The sequence below is a fragment of the Anguilla rostrata genome, chromosome 2, assembly GCF_018555375.3.
Source record: "Anguilla rostrata isolate EN2019 chromosome 2, ASM1855537v3, whole genome shotgun sequence".
Lineage (NCBI taxonomy): Eukaryota > Metazoa > Chordata > Actinopteri > Anguilliformes > Anguillidae > Anguilla > Anguilla rostrata.
In genome coordinates, this window is record NC_057934.1 from 68051768 (window position 1) to 68072154 (window position 20387).

The 20387-nt window shown below is 45.1% G+C and overlaps 1 long non-coding RNA gene across 1 annotated transcript in view; it reads right to left on the reverse strand.

Annotated features, from left to right (window-relative positions):
* The window catches only part of LOC135249536 (uncharacterized), a 50556-nt gene that overhangs the window by 9297 nt on the left and 20872 nt on the right, over window positions 1–20387 (reverse strand). The window contains exon 3 of the long non-coding RNA XR_010328724.1: window positions 11289–11354. This is a non-coding gene — a long non-coding RNA (uncharacterized LOC135249536). The remainder of the gene's footprint in view (window positions 1–11288; window positions 11355–20387) is intronic.

A 20387-nucleotide genomic window follows, 5' to 3' on the forward strand; every position in this document is an offset into this window, starting at 1 on the left:
TGATCAGTCACTGGTCATGTTATTGGTTTGGCATGAGCAAAAAGAAGTTTTCTACTTACTAAAGTGTCTTAGTAAAGCAGGCCCTAAATGTTTTCTCACATCGTTCCTGTTTCCGGGTAGTATACAATAAAAACTTGATGCATTGATATCATTTTTTTTTTATAGTGACAAATTCCAAGCAACAATGCTCTAGGAAAAAAAAGCACAATTTGTTCTAATTTGTGTCGTGAGTTAAACACGCTGAGCCACAAATCAAAGACTTGTGCTGCAGAAAGTTAAACTATAACAAGGATGAGAGATCTGATCAAAGGGGAGTCTGCAGAGAGTTTCCTCTGCTTCATTAGGTACAGGAGCTCACAGCTTATTGGCCACTGAGTCCTCCGGCGGGGGGGGGGGGGGAGGTCAAGCTCAGCCCCAGCTCTCCGACTCTGAGGAGAAACTCTAGCCACTTTTCCACCGCACGGTACCGGCTCAACTCGACTCGACTCTACTCAACTTTTTTGGTTTTCCATCCGGCGAGAAGTTGTGGATAGTACCTGGTACCTGGTACCTTTTTGGTATCACCTCTGTCGAGGTTCCAAGTGAGCTGAGGCGATACCAAAAGGTGACGTGAGAACACTGATTGGTCAGAGCAACGCGTTTCATTGGGCGTCGCTAATGACGACCAGCTACATCGACGGGGGTACTATCTGCAGTGGAAAACAAAGTACCTGGTACCAAAAGCGAGTAGAGTCCAGGAGAGTCGAGCCGAGCCGAGCCGGTACCATGCGGTGGAAAAGTGGCTATATAGGAGAACCACAGAGGAGGAGACAGCTTATTTGGCCACTGAGTCCTCCAGCGTGGGGGGGGAGTCAAGCTTAGTTCCAGCTCTCCCTGACTCTGAGGAGAAACTTAGAGGAGAACCACAGAGGAGGAGTCCGTTGCAACGGCGTAGGCCACAGGAACCCCTGTGATAACAGGAGATTAAGCAAGCCCTGCTCAGTTCACAGCCTCCCGCACTCGCTGTGGCGTGGGAAATGTATCACATGACCAAAAAACTACACGCCACCACAAGCCTGTCAAAAAAAAAAAAAACAGCCATCGTCTTTCTCTCTTACTGTTTAGTCTTTTGGTTATTTCACTGAGAAATCTCAACTAGGTAATAAGTTTAAACATTACTTCAGTAACAAGACGTGGATAAACAAAACATAAAGTATAGAATAAAACATATACACTTTCATTTGAGATTGAGAGTCTTAAAAATAATTAAATTCTAACATATATATTTTTTTTTTTTTAAAAGCGGAACTATGAACTGAAAGCATCATAACGCATGCTCATGACGAAAAAACATAAAAATTCACATGCAGAATTTTTTTTTACTGTACATACTACTAAACAATCACAGTTTTTCAGTATTCAACAGTGGAGCCAAGGGAATACAGTACCTGCAAAGCAAGATAAGTATATACAGGAGATATTCTATTTTAAGAATACTACACTGTAAACACTTGAATTACAGACGTACACTTGGTGCGCATTAACATAGACTGAGACCGCTGTGGATAACTGGTGAAAATAAAATAAAAAAAAGACCTCACTTGGTAACCGGGAGCTTGGTTGGTTGGTTGGCCTCAGCCGTTAAAATGCAACACAGCGACAAACTGTCATGAAAGGAGAGGCCTTCACACGTTGGGAATTTGGAGTGTGGGAGCCAAGCCTGAAAATGTCCCAACGTCGGGCCGGATGAAAGGGAACGAGAAGCCAAATCGCTTTATCGACACGAACAGCTCTCTTATTGTGGAAGGGCTTCAGACGGCCGTCCGTTCGTTTGTTTGTTTGTTTTTTTTTTCGTCGAGGATTCATCCTGCGAAATCGACGGCCGCGACGAGGAGCCAGTTTGGCCCCCCTGCTCGAGAGCGCGGGGGCCCGGCTGCCGTAATCGCCACGGCAATTTGTGTCACAAAAAACATCAAATGCGGTAACGTCTGCAGGAATTTGCATTGGGCCTTTGATCTTCGGGAATTTAAACAAAGCGCGACTCGGGTATGCAAAAATCGGCGAAGGTTACACCTCCAGCCAAAAAACCACCTTTGCTGTGGAGATTACTGCAGAGGGAAAAAAAAAACAAAAAAAACAAGAGGGGGCACATAATTCTGCAGTGATCCTGCTCTACACCAGGGTCCCTGGGAGGTTGAACCACACAGCTGCGACAGGAAACAAACAAGGGGACTGCGACGCGGTGGAAGGAGGAGCTGTTTTGGGCTTTAAGCTCCTTTCGAAATACTGAAAAAACGAGAAAGCCGGGAAGAGGAGCGTATAAGCCAGTCCCCAGTCTTTTTTTTTTTTTCTGGAGATTTAGAGAGGAGTAAGCCAGGACTTCAAACCAACTCAAAAAAAAATAAACAAATGGCGGTTCAATCTTCACGGAGCAAAAGGGATCTGGTAACACGAGGATGCGCAATCGGGACAACTGTATTAAAATTCTTACATTCTTACATTGGGCGGCAGTGTGGCACAGTGGGTAAGGAACTGGACTTGTAACCGAAAGGTTGCAGGTTCGATTCCCGGGTAGGACACTGCCGTTGTACCCTTGAGCAAGGTACTTAACCTGCACTGCTCCAGTATATATCCAGCTGTAAAAATGGATACAATGTAAAAATGTTGTATAAGTCGCTCTGGATAAGAGCGTCTGCTAAATGCCTGTAATGTAACATTTCAATTCACCATACTTTGATGTTATTATTATTTTGTTAAACTTTTACCCTTTAGCATTCCCAAGCTGCCTTTGAGGGGGGCGGGATGGAAGCGTTCCTATAGGACAGTGGGGTTATTCTCGAAGTCCAGAAACGAGTCAGCGCTTTTTTTTTTGTTACTGAGCAACACCCTCCCCTTTAATGAGCCCCTGTACTTTCCTCCACCGCATCTGGACTTTAATCCACAAGCCAGAAATTAATTTGGCCGTGATAACTTGACATGTAACTCTCTCTGCGCTCGCAGTGGCGAAGACACCCAAGAATGCTCTCCTTTCACACACACGCACACGCACACGCACACATGCACACACACACACACGCACACACACACGCACGCACACACGCACACAGCCGTGGCTTTGTCATACAGGCGCTCGTGCGCACTGTGTATTATGACTGGAATGTGATAGGATGACCGGGGGAATGTTATAATATCCCAGATGGGGGGGTGGGGGGGTGGGGGGTGGGACTGGGGGAACGGAAGAAGAGCATTATTAATCTGCGAGTGTCAGTCAGAAGCGTGTTAGCATGGAGCGCGAGTGGTGTAGATCCCGAAACTCCGGGTGCAGAGTTCGCGGAGTGGATTGCTTAATTAAACCCACACAGCAGCCACCCTCTGTGGAATGCACACGGTAATGAGGGGCAGGGGCGCCTTGTGTGCAGAGAGCGGCAGTTCTGAGAGGCGCGAGCTGACGAGTGCAGCGACAGGCGGGAGAACCTATCTGCATGAGATCCCATCAAACGGAGTCTTTGTTTGAAAACAAGTACGCGCACACACACTCGCATGCACACACACATACACACGCACATGCACGCACACGCACACACACACACAGATACGCACGCACACACACACACATACAGATACACACGCGCACACATGCATGCATGCTGCGATGCATGCACATGTACACGCACAAACACGTGCACACGATGCACAGACACGTACATGCACATGCACACACATGCACGCACACACATGCACGCGCACGCACGCACACACACACATTGGATTGGTGCATTTGCAAAGTTCCCTGACCGGAACAAAAAGTGCTGAAAAATTATTTTTTATGCTTTTTGGAGTTAATAGGACACTGCAACCAACATAGTATGTGACAGCAATTTAAATGTAAGTGTGACTTGCACCATCAGTACAGGCATCCCACCACTGCAGTCCTGCACGCACCTTGTCGCCTGCGTCACGGGCGTGGCCCGTCCTTCCCTGCTCCCGGCGAGGGAGCCGCGGGCCGAGGCACCGGCCCCTCCCTTCCTCCGCCGGAGCGGCGAGGCTCTCCTCTCCATGGCAACGCAGATGCCCGGCCTGCGGCGGATCTGAAGACACCCCAGAAGAAGAAGACGCATACCTCCGTGTCATCACCGGCAAGGGGGAACGTGGGCCCCGGATGAACGGCACATTAGCACATGAATGCCGAAGGCGTCAGGCGACGCATTACCATTTCAATGACAGCGCCGCGATGCGATAGCGTTAGATGATGCGCATCTATGTGTCGTCTCTTTGTTTTGGTCGGCGGCCAACGGCGCGGGGGAACAGATAATGGCGCCGCGGAGGTACACCGCAAACGCAATAACAACAGTTCTTAGAAAACTGTCCCGAGGCTACCCCTGGGGATCCTTTGTCCTAACCGAGCTCTCAATTACTTCACTGAATGTCAAACTGTACTTTGACCTTCGGTACCGACTCATAAAGATAAAGCAAGTTTTTTTAAAGCTGCGTTCATAGACACACATGTAGGCAGACAGTCAGAGATGGACACAACAAGTATGCTGTATTGAAATATTATAAGAAAAGGAAAACAAAACACAGGGATAGACCAGCAAATAGGAAGAATAGAGAGAGAGAGAGAGAGAGAGAGAGCAAACAAATACAGTGAACGGGCAAACAAACTACAGTGAAGTTGCCTCTGTTTTGCCACTTCCCATGCAGTTATCCCTTGGCCGATCCAAAACAAGGCATGATTGCAATCATTATGCTGGATCAGGGAGCCCCGCCCCCCACCCTGGAGCCCCGGACCAATGGGGGGGGGGGGATTCTGCCGTGCCCTGCTGGTCGGCTGGCCGAGTGCCAGCGGGGCTGAGCTCAGGATGTGACGGAGCGGAGAATTAGCCATGTCTGAACGCCGTCTCTAATTAACCCCTGACAGATGAGGAGGGAGCCAGCTCGCCCTGCTCCGCTCAGGCCTCTGCCACCCCGAGCGCCGCTAGGCTAACGATCCTGTAGCCTAGCCGCTCCCCCCCCCCCACACCCGCCCGCGCGCTCCCGTGCACGAGGACAGAACGCCACAACAGAAGGCTTCTTTTCCACACGACTTGATCCAACGCGTTAAAATAGACCGTAAATACTGTATTTACGGTTCATACTTTACATGGCAGTCAATATTTTAGCCTCCACTTCATATTCACAAGTGCTACATGCAAGGGGGAAAACTGGCAAAAAGTAATCCTTCAAAGCAGTGATGTAATCCTGAAGACCAAGTCTTGGGTTTAAGTCAGGCTCTAGCCTTATTAATCTTTGACATACTCAGGTCAATATGTGAATCAGACACGGAAGCACAACTGACCGTAAGTATACTGGGCTCACCATCATCAAATTCATGTCAAATGGCTGATTTTGTTTTTAAAATAAAAAATGCTTTTTCGCGATGAATCTCGAAACAAGCAAAAAAAAAATAAAATAAAATAATAATAATAATTTTTAAAAAGACTGAAATTTATATGCATATTTTAGTTCATTGTGTATTTCAACATATTTTTGGCTGGACCGCAACAGCGGGGCCAGCCCTATAAACGCAAATGTCTGTGACTGACTGACTGAGTGATGAAGTAACACCATTGGTCAGCCGGGCCAGCCATATACTAGGTTTTGACCTGGTCTTGTTGTCATATCACTGTGGACTATTTTGTGCCGCGTGGTTATGGTGACTGAAAAACTTGATCATTCAAGCAGGGGACATGCAAGCCAGATTCACCAACTAATCAAATCCAGCGGGTGAATTCAAGTGTCTGACTGGCTCAGTGGTGGAGATGTGCAGAATGCATTTTGCTAGCAGAACAAATTGTAAGAATAATTAACTCAATAAGCAAAAAAAAAAAAATCAATGCTTTGAAAGTGTATAGTGCAATAAGAATGCTGCTTCTCTTGGAAATTTGCTCAAATCACTGCGTTCCCAAGAGATGGCTTGCAACTCGATTCATTCATGAACTTGAAATTCAGGAATTCATCACTTGGAGCTCTAAAATTAGAGCTGTCAGTTGTGACACAGCAGAGAGACGTACAAGTTAACCGGACGGCCAGCTTTTTCTGACGCAACTGATGGAACTTTCCCCTGAAAAACCAGCGCATTGTCTCGGAGGATCTGAGACGGCGAACGACTAAACTGGCGAGAGCTCTGAGCGACAACGCATCTGTCAAACAGAAATGGCTCAGAGGGAAAGGGAAGCTCATAACAAATCCCAGCCATTAGGAGAGAAACACCTGGACGTGACTACCTGGTCTTAGGGTTTTTTGTTTCCCTTTTTGAGAGATGACGGGGGGGGGGGGGGGGGGGATTCACTCAAAAGGAAACAAAAATCCCACCTCCTTTGAAAGAGCAGAGCAGATCTGCGTTGGGCGAACTTGCGGTATACGCTAAGATGAAAAGTAGGGGGGCCATCGCTTTTTGAAATCCTCCTCCTCCAGTCAAAATTAACATTTCATTTCAACTTCAGCCAAAGGGAGGGAGAGCAGAGGCACTTCTGCAGGCTTCGGGCGAGTCACATAATTGTTTATTGTGTGCAAACTTTGGAGAAGCAATCGTACTAGAATACATTCATTGTGTGGGAAGTGGGAGTGAGCAGTCAGAGTAACCACAAAGGGGGAGATTAGGCTTAATTTCTCAGAAGGAAAACCACATTAAAGTGGGAAAAAACTGGCCCATTATTATGGTAACATCAGTTTTCTTTGTAACTATTTTGCAAGCGAAAATATAGATTTTCCTTGTATCAAGTCTTTTAGCTTGAGGGATTACATTCAGTTTTTTTGTTATTCATTTTTCATATCCTATAGTTGTAATTTACACTTATTTATAGAGTAATTTGACTGTAATTGGTTAATTTATTGTACTCTAACACCTTCACTTTGGTTAATCTTTGCGACAGCATTTTCAGCTTTATTTACTTCTCGGAATCTATGTGGCAAGCAGCGATAATCATTCATTCAGCATAATTATGAAACACACAAGTTTCAGCGGTGACTCTGAACAAATAAAGAGAATAAACATGTAAATTAATAAACATCCTTGAACCATTTAACCAACAGTATATGACAAGAAGAGCAGAGAAACAACTACAAGAAATCTTTTGAAATATGTTCTGCAAAATAATAACACGATTTGAGGAATTTGCTTTCCTCGAAACACCAGATTTCTTTAGGCAATGTCCATTAATCAACCAAACATGTGAGGAGTTAAAACACACAACAGAGCTTTTCTTCTAGTGTTATAGTGCCAGTACATCTTCACACAAAAGCCTGATAAACTGTATGAAAAAGGACACTGAAAAAGTTCAGCACCAATTTGGTATGGTTTAAAAAAGATAGATTAGCCGGCTTTTTTGAAAAAACATTTCCTAAAATGCCCAAGAGCTGAGAAGACTAGTATTCATATTATTCCCATTCCACAGCAACATATTTATTTGGCACATTGTTAATGCAGATCCATGGATTTAGGACACTGCCCAGATATCACCTTCACTAAAAAAGTCAGTTTCTGCATCATACAGAGAGGATAACGAAACCTGGAAGGAAAAGCTCACTTTAGTCCAGTGGGTAGCCACTCACAGAACCCAGGACTGGTATTTGGAACCACTCTTTCACCCTTTAGAAATACCCAACCTTGGTTTTGCTACAGTTGGGACCATATGATAGTAGCACTGGCTGCCTCTATGCCCTTTTGGTGAAAATAGGTTCTGATAATGTTTTATTTGTGTATCTGGCTCATTTTAAGGGTTATTGGAAACCTTTTTGGTCAAATGTCAAATGGCCTTCCCTCTACAGGGCTAAATCAAAGTGTCTTAGTCAACAAATATGAAAAAACTATAAGCGAATAAACTAGGAGGTATGACAATGGGATTGATGCCGTATCAACAGAATCATGCTGGCACACAAATAAAAAAAACATGCTATTTTCTTTGTATCAGAACACATTTTCCAATAATATACGTACTTGGCACTTAGACATGATTCTGTTATTGATTTACATTTTGAAACTAAAGTTCAATACAGACACACTAAATGACCAAAAGTATGTGGACCCCCTGTGGTCTGAGGCTGTTTTTTCATGGTTTGTGCTAGGCCTCTTAGTTCCAGTGAAGGCATATCTTGCTACTTGCTGCATCATACAATTACATTCAAGACGACTCTATACTTCCCTAACAGTTTGTCTTTTCCTGTTTCAGCATGACAATGCCCCCGTGGTCCATAAATGCTTTTATCGAGAACGGTGTGGAAGAACCTGACTGACCTGCACAGAGCCCTGACCTCAACCCCATCCAGCACCTTTGAGCTAACTGCGAGCCAGGCCCAATCGCCCAGCCGCACTAATGCTCTTGTGGCTGAACGAAAGTAAATCCCTGCAGCAATGCTCCAACATCGAGAATAAAGCCTCCCCAGAAGGGTGTAGGTAGCTATAGCAGCAAAGGGTGAACCAACTCCAAATTCATGCCCATAGTTTTTTGATGAGATGTTGGATGTCCACATACTTTTGGCCATGTAGTGTGCTTTGTAATGTATCTTGACAGCAGTAGACATATCAAGGAATATCATTCAGCCAATATGTTACCAAACAAATATGCCACAGCTCTTATTCTCCCCAACTGGAAGTTGATTTATGTTGATTTTAAATGGGGAATATTTGCAGAGAAAAAACTGTCACTTGAGGCTTCACTCAAGTACACGGGATTACACATCCCACAAAGCCTTGCAGTAAATAAACTATTTGAGTATAGGACACAGTGTTTGCTTGTATTTAATCACACCAGGCTGTAAATGCATCACAAAACACTGCTGAATACTGCTATCAAGAGCAAACAGCAGATTAATTATGTATAGACATGTGCACATCTCCCATTTTCCACTTTCTGAAATGTGTATTCATGGTAATAATAATAATAATAGTAACAATTATTATTATTATTATTATTATTATTATTATTATTACATAGCCAAAACTGTCTTCTAGTATTTCATAAGATAACTCCACAGGATAAGGCACAATCAGATTAAGTAAAAAGACAATAATATAATATCCTGTAATATGACACAATATTTCACAAAATGGCTATAGTTCCAATGTTTTTAGCAACAAAACACATGTTCCTTATAATCCGGTGCCAACTTTCTCCTCCAAAAAAAAAAAAAAAAGAAAAAAAATGGCTTAATCATTTGGGTTTTTGTCAAAACGACTTAGTTACACAGAAAAGTTTAGCCAGACATTTTCACACTAAAATCTAACCCTTTTGATGTTGGACATAGTGTAACCTGATAAGCTACGTTGCAAATGTCATGATGTTAGCGATGGCGCGGGGGGGGGGGGAGACAAAAACTTTACAATATGAGATGAGACCTGAGGTCGCGAGATGCAGTTACGCTAGCCTGGATGCGTCTTTCACCAGGCGGGACTTAGGAAGTGAAATGTTTATCGAGCTTCACAACAGTGCCACAGGATCCTCTGAAATTGCATGTACACATACACACGCTAGGCAAAAGAGAGTAAGGAGCAACTGTTGTTTGATTCATGAGCAGAATGTGCAGAACCGAACCCGGGTTAACTGCGTTCAGTCCTAGCAGATTAAATGTAATGCTAAACATATGGTTGGAGAGTTGAGGAGTTTCTTCAAAAACAAAAATCTGCTCATGACGGCATGCTGCGTATGGAAAAATACCAGGGTTCCCGATACCTCTGCAGCTTCGTACGCAATGAGAGGAATAAACCTTTGACTGGACAAACAGCCACACGCACACACACACACACACACACACACAAACCCTGCAAACCTTTTGTTGAAGATTCATGGTCAAAAAAAGGTTCTGAAGCATTAAACGTGTGGAAATGTGCCACGTTATCGTGGAACCGAACGCAGATGTCCGAATTCCTGGAGCTGAAGCTGGGCCCCACTGCATTAAGCGAAGCCACCTGACAGACCTGGGAGCGCTCCAGCCTCCACACACCTGCGGACACGTAGCGCACCTCTGTGGGAGCACCTGCACCCAGCCCCGTAGGGGCGACACAGCTCAGGAGGTAAGAGCGGTTGGGTTGTCTGGCAGTCGGAGGGCTGCCGGTTCGATCCCCCGCCCTGGGCTTGTCGAAGTGTCCCTGAGCAAGACGCCTAATCCCTAACTGCTCCCAATGAGCTGATTGGTACCTTGCATGGCAGCCTGTGTGCGTGTGAATTGGTGAATGAGAGGCATCAATTGTAAAAGTGCTTTGGATAAAAGCGCTATATAAATGCAGTCCATTTACCACTTTCTGGAAAAGAGCGCCACCTCTGGTGAGTGCGGGACATCGCTTTGCATCTGCGGGCATGCTAAATGAGGTCTGTGCGATTATCTAGTTGGTTTTTAATTTTTTTTTATTTTGTCTTTGCTCAAACACGTTCATCCAACACAGGAAAAGGAGGCCTGAGAGAACGGTTAGCAAACAATCAGTCCGCCCGAAAAAATTTTCCCGAGGGAGAAATCACAGGTTGGAGGAAGCAAGCCAAACTGACCCCACACAAAGCGCCATGACAATCACACCAACTGACCAGGTTGGCAGTGACACTGTTTTCACTTGCACCACGTGTTGATTTTTTAACACATGAACCGTTATTTTTTTTTAAACGCCTGCATATCCCAAGTCCATGCTGCATTTCACAAGAGGTGTCAGTCGGTGTGGTGTAATGGGTAAGTAAGTCGGTCTTGTAACCTAAAAAGGTCGCAGGTTCGATTCCCCGCTAGGACACTGCCGTTGTGGCCTTGAGCAAAGGTACTTAACCTGCATTGCTCCAGTATATATCCAGCTGTATAAATGGATACAATGTAAAATGCTGTGTAAAAAGCTGTGTAAGTCACTCTGGATAAGAGCGTCTGCTAAATGCCTGTGATGTAATGGACACCATGGTGGGCGTGTGCAGGACGATGGTCAGTAATACTATAAGGTACATCACCCTACCCACAATCAGAGATGTTGTTCAGTGGAACCCCACCGCTTCTCCGAAATCCTTCTCTTAAACACACGGGGGCTGGCGGAGGGAGTCTCCCAGAAGGGAGGAGAAGAACGAACAGCCTTGAGCATATATTTGTGCAAGACAGGCTTACACATTTGTTTTATCTGCCTCAATTTATTTGTCCTAGCATAATATATACATTTCGACAGGGATGTGGTGTATATATGTGTATTTAAACAGAGGTGGGGATGGGAGGTGGTGGGGGGGGGGCTTTTTCATCTTTCCACAGATTGTTGCTTCTTTCTTTTAAACAATGACCCCACCAAAAAAATAATAATAATAATAAAAGTTTACCTGGGAAGATTTTGCAAGCACCTCCAGTCTGTAATCGTTGTCAATCTGCTTCAGCCCGCTGTTGTTCTAAAAGAACAAAAAGAAAGCAGGAGAGAGATCGAGATAGAGATAGAGAGAGAGAAAGTGTGAGAGAGAGAGTAAGAAATATAGAGAGATAGAGAGGATTGAGGGAGAGAGAGAGAGCGAGAAGAGAGCGAGATAGAGAGGGTTGAGGGAGAGAGAGAGCGAGAAAGAGAGAGATAGAGAGGGTTGAGGGAGAGAGAGAGAGAGAGAGAGAGAGAGAGAGAGAGAAACATGAAACCGGATTGGCCGGCAGGAAGCGCACGCACAGACACTTTGCTGTTGACCCCTGCGCCTGGCGGCTCATCTGCGTGCCTGTCGCTGAAGACCCAGGCACCGCGCCAGCCCCGACGCCCCTCTGCGGCCAGAACCACACAGGGGTCCGCCTTTGATCTGCAGCCAACTATTCATCACTTAAAAGGAAGAAGAAGAAGAAGGAGAAGAAGGAGAAGAAGAAGAAGAAGGGGGGGGGAAATCAACCTCTGCTGCCAATTATTAGAAAAACATCAAGGCCTCTGTGGAAGGAGAAAGAGGAGGAGTTTTGAAGAAAAAAAGACAAGACACGGGTTTATAAAGGACGGCTCCACCTTAGCCAATGAGAGCTCTGATAGGAGCTGTAAGGGCTGTGACCTGCCCTGTGGTAATGACGTGTGCGCATGCGTGTGTGTGCGTGTGCGTGTGAGTGTGTGTGTATGTGCGTGTGTGTGTGTGAGCGTGTGTGTATGTGTGCCATCGTGCATAAACAAATGTTCATAAAATAAGAATATTCATTGCATAAATATTACTGCATTCACCATTAACGGGTTGAAACTAAACATGGAAATGGTCATCATTCCTTTATGAATGCTGAAACGTTATGCATAATAAGCTTACAATAAATAATAGGAGATTATAATGTTTTCCTCGGGACATTTCTTCATAGAAACAGAAAATAGATATTGTGAGAAATCACATGGTTATGATAAGAGAACATTCCAGATAATGATCAGTATACATAATTATGGTACAATATTATTACATACTTTTTGCAAGTTGACTTCTAAAAAATAAAGCTGTTAATAAATGTTGGCTTTCAGAATTCTGCGTTGCAGGCAGCGTGTCATAAAATCACTGCGTCCTAATTCTGTTATGAGTAGGAATCTTTACTTAATAACCTGCAGGAAACAGCCACACAGGTTAGCAAGATGGCCATTTTGGACTAGAGACGGAAACCTGTCACCCTCAAACAAACACATCTCTGAAAAGGTATGCAGCTCCTGAGCTCTGATGCAGTAATAATTTTACAGAAACAACATCCATCCATCCATCCATTATCTATACCCGCTTATCCTGGGCAGGGTCGCAGGGGGTGCTGGAGCCTATCCCAGCGAGCATTGGGCTGAGAGGCAGGAATACACCCGGGACAGGCCGCCAATCTATCGCAGTGCACACACACCATTCACTCACACACTCATACCAAGGGGCAATTTAGAGTCTCCAATTAGCCTTACCTGCATGTCTTTGGACTGTGGGAGGAAACCGGAGTACCTAAAGGAAACCCACGCGGACACAGGGAGAACATGCAAACTCCACAGGCTGAGATTCGAACCCAGGACCACCGTGGAGCCACACAGCAATCATGAAAGCATTCATTCAGGCATCAAAGGGCTATAACATTACCTAAATGGAATTAATTAGACGAGGGAACAAGGTGCACGTCCGACTGCTTGACCTTGACAGGCAAACCTAATAACTGAATGGTACATATTTATTGCCGTAGCGTCAATGTTTGATATACTGACATAGGATATCGTTGAGATTCACTCTCTTCCTCCTCTATGTTCATTAATGCATCATGAAGAAGACACACAGTAAACTGTATGGTGTTGAATGAACTAATAGAGAATACATTTTACTCTGGTAGAGTACACTTTATTCCATGTGAACTCATATAATGTGTATTATAGTTAAATAAACACTGAACGTTTCACCGTGTAGCCAAAATGCTGGTGATCTAAACAGTTTATTTTATTATACAAAATTTATCTATCATAACCATTACTGGATGCTATTTGGGTTTGACCTCTTCTTAATTCTCCCATACACGTATATGAATACGTGTAATTTCTCAGATGGCCTGAACCAATTTGAAACCAGTTTTTCTTTCCCCTAAATGTATCAGGCTAACGTCAGGCAGCTCATCATGAAAGTAGTTTTAAAAGCAATCTCTTGAGAGAAAAAAAAAATGAAATGAAACTGAGGATGGTGTTGGAGAGAGACACAAACACAAACAGACCTTCATGAGCCTTAAAAGGAATATAGCAAAAGAGTGAAACACACATGCATTGGCATTGAAGGTACTTGCATATATATATATATATTTTTTTTTTTTCTTTCTTGCATTCAATATACCGTTAAATGCATATATGAGTACATATGGACTAACGGTTACAACATTCGTGTGTTCTTCTGTCCTGCGGCTGAAAAAAATAGCCAGAATAAAGGAGACATTGATCGCCAAGGACAAGATTCTCTCTCTCTCTCTCTGAATATGGTTCTGAACGTCTTTTATTTGTTGTTCATCCGTCTCTAGAGGGCCTTTCAGCTGATGAGAGGGAAAACAAAACAGAGCATTAAAACCCCTCCGGCCCTTTAAACACTTGCCATTCCATCTTTGTACAATCGCTGCCATTGTTGCTATAGAGACCGTCCGCACTGATTCCTGTATCATTAGGTTTTCTGGCGAGAAAAAAAAAAAAAAAAAACTTCAATCAATTATGGAGAGAAGCATGATCAAAAAAAAAAAAGAACCAGTTTACAAATCCAATTTATTTTGGGAGGATCTAAATGTGATACTGGGTGAAGGACACGCACGGAATTGAGATTTTAAAGGCAAAACATAGACTCAACGCAGAAATGTAATTTTCCGCAAGGTCAAAAATAATGGCGTTTTGCTGGGGGTTCGCTATCACACGCGCAGAACCGTTCAGAGCCATGTTCAGACAAGAGGAACACGGAGGCGCGGATGCACACTCTGGAGCTTGTATTAAAAGCTGAATGGCATATGTGGGTGTGTGTGTGTTACAGCAGGGTACGGAGTGTAGCACAGTGGGTAAGGAACTGGGCTTGTAACCGAAAGGTCGCAGGTTCGATTCCCGGGTAGGACACTGCCGTTGTACCCTTGAGCAAGGCACTTAACCGAAATTGCTTCAGTATATATCCAGCTTTATAAACGGATACAATGTAAAATGCTATGTAAAAGTTGTGTAAGTCGCTCTGGATAAGAGCGTCTGCTAAATGCCTGTAATGTAATGTAATGTAATGGGTACCTGCACCCGGCCACAGGCATCTGAGGCTGAAGGCAGTCGGAGGCTCTATCAGATGCTACCATCGCTAATCCTGCTGGAATGGAACGCTGACGCTTTGAAGTCTGTGAAAGAACACTGGCGTAGTATTTGGAAGCAGGACCGTGCGCCGCTTACAAAAACTTAATTAACAATCTATAGCTGGAACCTGGCCAGACACTGAATAGTCACAACTACAGTCCAAGAAAAAGAGAAAAGAAAACTCTTCGGTGTTGTAAACACAGTTGCTGGTTTCAGAGGAATAGACATACAAACAAACGCACACACACGCATGCAACGCACGCACGCACGTGTATGCACACGCGCAAAATCAATGACACACAAGCCTGGGCAAGAGATCTCTCTTTTTCCCTCTCAATGTTTCATACAAAGCAGAGGGAAACTGCTTTGGTTGATTTGAAAGGTAAAGGTTCTATGAACCCTTAGATTCCAAGGTCTTTATCTCACAGAAACCAGACTGAGCAACATCACTGGGGAAAAGGGAAGAAGTATTTCTGTAGACAATTTTTTTCCTTCTTTTCCTGTAAAGAAGGTTGTTGCACTGGCCTTTTCTCAGAAATAATGAATAACAGCACGAGCAAGATCTCAGAGATAGCAAGCAGGCTGCTAATTCCTTTCTGATTTATTCTCTTCATAAAATTTTATAAACTTATATAAAAAGAAAAATAGTGAATAAAAATCTGCCAAAAGTATGTCTAATTCATAACTCAATTAATTGAAATTATATTTACAGGACAGACTTTCACCTCAGAACTGTGCCCTGTAAATGCTCCTACAAATTGTTGGCTTAATTCTTCATTCTTCATACTCTCAATCTGAGTGGACAGTGCCATAGCTGAGTAAAGAATTCATATGGCTTTGTAAGAACCATTCTCACATTACAGAATACCTTTGTGTTGTATAAAATAAAGTCTATGTACACACTGACATGACAGGGAGATGGATTTTTGTTACACTTCCAGAAAAATGTAGAAAATATATACATGTATTTTTTATTTTTGAGAACAGCTCAGCTCCCTGATCCAGCCTTTAAGTAAGATGACACTCCTTTTTTTAACTTTATTTATTTGCATCACACATCATCGTGTTATTTGGTCTGTCAGTTCAGATTTTCTACTTGAGTTCCCCTTTCAGCCTCTCCTTGTTTATTGCCCCCGCTCCCCCCGCCCCCCCCCCATTCCCCCCAGATTTTATTTGTAGCAGTAATTACAAAGTGACATCTTCAATCCACCAAACAGCTCTTATTAAAACCAAACCGCATTTTAGAAACATGGGCAGTACGCTCGTTTTTTTAGCATATGATTCTCTCGGGCCAGGAAAGCTTCCTGCTTCCTGGTGGGGGCGGGGGTGGGGTTAAGCCCTGGACAAGCAGCAAAATGGGATTTTTGACGACTACAGGACTACTCGGTTTTGAGATGTGGAAATGTGCATTATGACATATTAACAGCGCGGAAATTGTCTGGAGGTCATCGCATTTGATGACCCTCAGAATCATTTGCAGACGGGACTGGTTTCAGAAGACGCAGCACCGCTGATGGAATCCATTATAGGGCCTTTTGAAGTTAAAGAAAGAGGATCAACGGTGAAGCTGAGAGGTGGAAGGAGGGCCCTGCACCTCTGCAGCCCCTTCCTGTGGCCTCGTTAGGCTTCGTCGGTGGGGCAGGTTGGCCTCACATTGGCCCTTCTATGGCCTCTCTCTCTCTTGACATAGCTCAGGGGGTAAGAGCGGTTGTCTGGCGGTCGGAGGGTTGCCGGTTCGATCCCCCACCTTGGGAGTGTCGAAGTGTCCCTGAGCAAGACACCTAACCCACCAATTTCTCCCAACGAGCTGATTGGTACCTCGCATGGCAGCCTTTCACCGTTGGTGTGTGAGTGAATGGGCGAATGGGTCAATGAGAGGCATCAATTGTAAAGCGCTTTGGATAAAAGTGCTATATAAATGCAGTCCATTTACCATTTACCATATCTCCCTCTTCTGAGCATTAGCAATTCGGCCATGATTCTTCTCCCTCTCGCGCACTGGCAATGACTCGACAAAACAAGTCCGAGCTGCCAGATTTTATGCTCGTCACAGACAAGAAAGAGGGAACACTTCACTTCTTTTTTACACAGACTGGTGGGCTGAAATTCGCTGACAGTAATAGCGGTCCAGTGATCTCCAGAAAATGTGTGATTTGAGAGGCTAGAGAGTGACAGGTTCAAGACTTGATGTCCACTGAGCTGTCTCGCAGAGCTCAGTCACACGTTGGCTTACTTGACCACACTGTATTTTATACTGGATGGAAGCCCAATAGAGTAAGTCATGTCAGTACTAAAGTAAACTATCACAGGATTTCCAAACTGGTAATAATTATTAACATAACCACAGGGGGTTTACTGGCCAGTTTGAGTTGATGCACGTTTATCAAAATTTTGGAATATAAAATACATTTCAGAATACTATTTGCATATATATAACAGGCATTTAGCAGACGCCCTTATCCAGAGCGACTTACACAACGTTTTACACAGCATTTACATTGCATCCAATTATACATCTGGACATATACTGGAGCAGTGCAGGTTAAGTACTTTGCTCAAGGGTACAACAGCAGTGTCCCACCTGGGAATCAAACCAGTGACCTTTAGGCTCCTTACCCATTATTCTACACAGCCGCCTGTCAGTTAATAGCATTATGCAGAATTAGCATGGAAACTGAGTCTGAGGCTGGCTGAATATAAATAAATACGTAGCAATTCAACACTGAGAGTCAGTTCCTCAACGCCAACAACCACAACCACAAAAACATTCTCCACACGAAATCGGGGGACGCATCTACAAAACAATCGTTTAAATCTGACTTTCTTTAAGTGAGAGCCCCCTTCCCCTTCCTCCTTTCTGCCACTAGGAGGTGATTGTGAAACTTCCTTGATCTTTTTTTTTTTTTTTTTCAAAATTTATTGCTCTACATAATCCATGACCAAAAAAATAATGTGATTTAGGGTATCTCCACATGGCAGAGAAGCAGCTGACGGAAATTAATAACTTAGCAGAAGGAAGGCAGGAAAACTGGCAGCAAAATACACAGATCACCATTCAGACTCTTCAGTGCCCGGTATCCAGTAACACACAGACGCTGAATGAACCCAACCTCTCCTCTCAGTCTTGACTCAAGGCTGGCACCCTCTCTGTGGGGCAGCTTTCTGTTCCAGCTTTCTTTAAAATAAAAAAATAGGCATTTAGAGAATGAGCACAGCCTGCAGTGGCCATATTCATTGTGGACACCTTGTCTCTTTTTAGTTTGCTTCCAAACTAAATAGTAGCCACGCATGAAGGCCTTCCTCTTCTTCCAACTTTGAACTCTGCACGTCAGCTCCTTCTGTTGTGGTCCATCCACAGATGTCGCCTGAAGAACGTTTATTAGGAGTGGGTATTTACTCTCGGTTCGAGCCCGACAGGCAGGGGTTTGCTTTGTATCCCCTTTGTTTAACAGGGCCCGTTTAATTTACACAAGACAGATTAATAAACAGACAGTCCGACTTGAGAAGCTATGAAAAGACAAAAGCGTAATAATAATTACACTGTGCTGGCGTGTATCACGTTCAAGATCAGCGCTAAGGGGTGCGACCTGGCTGAGAATCGCCCACGAGGAAGACCATTAAAGACGTGAAGCTGTGCATGACCCATAAAGGTTCAGGAGAAAGGTAGGTGGGATGGATTTATAATTTATTTATTTATTAGGTGCAGGGCACGTTGGACGTATCGGGCTCACAGAGATGCCCGCGACGGCGTTAATCATTTGTCAGCTGTGACGGCTGGCGGTTGGGTGGTTGGCGGTCCGTGTCAGAGAAACCTGCGCTGTTCCCAGCCGCCTCGGCTGGGGGGGGGGTGCGCGGGGTCCCAGGCCCCCGTGTCGCCCCCCCTCGGCCCCCACACGGTGAACTTGGCACGGGGCGTGGGGCAGGAAAGGAGATAATGGGCACCGATGCAAGCAGAGGAAGCAGGCAGGCGAGGACTGCACTCTGAAAAGGAGCGCCGGGGCCTTGGAACGCTCGTGCAGCATTCCGTCCTTTCTTATTCTCTCTCTCTCTCTCTCCCTTTCTCACTCTCTCTCTCCTCTCTCTCTCTCTCTTTAATATAAATACTGGCGAAGGGCGCTTTAGAAGGAGATGCGGCGGTTTCTGAAAGGCGGTTTTTTTTCGAAGCGCGTTCCCAAGGTCGCTTCCGCAAAGCGTTGTTTCCGGAGAGTCCTCCTCCTTCTCCGATGCGCTCGCGGGGGTCACGGCCGTCGAGCGCCCCGCCTCCCCTCCGCCAGGGAGAGAGAGAGGGACGCTCGCCGACGGCCGCGAGTCCAGAGAAGCCTGCATCTGCTCGCACTTATCCGCGCTGCCTGGGCCCGCTTCCCCTTCTCTCTCCTCTCTCTTCCCTTTCGTCGTCCTCGTTGTTTCCATCCCCTTTGAAACGTAAAAATATCGGCGCAGATTGTGTACTGTACACCCGGTTACCATGGAGATTTCGATGTTGAGACAGAGCAGGGAATCTGCCTTTTTTTTTTTTTTTTTTTTTATCGGCTAAAGCAGAGAGAGAGACAGAGAAAGAGAGAGAGAGAGAGACCGAAAATATACAAGGGGAAGAGTCATATACGAAAAAGAGCCTTTGCCTGGTAGTTCGGGGTCCCGCTCTTCGTCCCGGTTTGTTCCTTCCACACACTCCAGATTGATGGCAGCCACGGAGAGGACCGACAGGCAGGCTGCGTAGGTCTCGAGGTGAAGCTCATATGGCCCGCAGATTGAAACGTTTAAGAAAGAACATCAGCGTGTCAGCTTACGTCTCCTCTGATCATATAGACCTGGCGCAACCGGGCTTTATTAAATACTCTTGCGGGGCCTTTGCGGTGGGAAGGGGGGGGGGGGGGGGGGTGGCAAGAAGGCCTTTCATTCAAGGGTGGTCCTATAGACCCCTCGGCTCATTGGGGCAAAAAAGGTGGGGGAGGTAGGGAAAGGGAAATGCCCACACTTCCACTTCAGCCATAACGCATGCTGTGACACTTATCCACGGCTGAAATGGCGGCCATTTTGCACGCAGTTTCATCTGCTCTGTTGATCAGCGAGCCAGCTGTGCGCCTGTAACTGTATGCTAGCGCTCGCTTTCCTGTTGCGCGCAACCACGTTGGAGAATTCAGGTCAAGGAACGGGATCAAATATCGGCTTCGGTTTCTCATTTTATTCTTGTGCAATTCCGCATTGCAAATACCCTTCACAGGCACTCTGAAAATGCACTAGAATGAAAAAAAAAGAAAACAGCACTTAATTGTATCAGTTCAAAGAGAAACACTCCCAAGACGCGGGCGAATGTGGTGTGCAGGATTTATGGCATCTGAAGTTTCTCCTTGCTCAATGTTTTGCTTTTTTTTTCTTGTAGTGTTCCAGAGCAGAGAGTCCATGGGTGTGTGTGTGTGTGTGTGGGGTGTGCGTGTGTGCATGTGGGTGTGTGCGTGCACGCGTGTGTGTGTCTATGTATGCGTGTGCATGTACGTGTGTGTGTGCGTGTGTGTGTATGTGTGTGTGTGTGTGGGTACGTACGCGCATGTGGGTGTGTGTGTGTGTGTGTGTGTGTGTGTGTGAGTGCGTGCACGCGTGTGTGCGGGAGCATGTGGGTGTAAAAGCAATGCAAACAGTAATGGAGAAGCAGCAGAGCACTCAGTAGAGCTGATGG